We start from the raw sequence: 388 nt of genomic DNA, 5'->3' as shown, positions 1-388 counted from the left end.
CACGAAAGCGATCGCGCACACGAAGTCGACTGCGCGGAGAGACGAAACCGCTTCACTATTGTAGCGTTTCTTTTTTTATAATTCTAGAACTCTAAACGAGAGAGATCATCTTCGGAACGAGAGGCGTCGCGGCTAATATAATTGGTAAGTGGGACTTTGCATTTATCTAACACGTAGCATCGCCGCACTATTGCCGTCACCACCGCCGCCGACCCGCGTCGCCGCGACGCTTGTTTCGCGTAAGCTGACCGCGTGCGGGACAAATTGCTCCGCTTTATTATCTTAATTACGCATTTATCCATAAGTATGCGGCGTACGTTACATACAGCGAACATATGGATAAACGCATAACATAGTGAAGCGGCGTAATTCGTCCCGCATGCCGTCA

This window comes from Wasmannia auropunctata, unplaced genomic scaffold, assembly GCF_000956235.1.
Source record: "Wasmannia auropunctata unplaced genomic scaffold, wasmannia.A_1.0 LD336033.1, whole genome shotgun sequence".
Lineage (NCBI taxonomy): Eukaryota > Metazoa > Arthropoda > Insecta > Hymenoptera > Formicidae > Wasmannia > Wasmannia auropunctata.
This window is presented reverse-complemented; position numbering follows the sequence as displayed.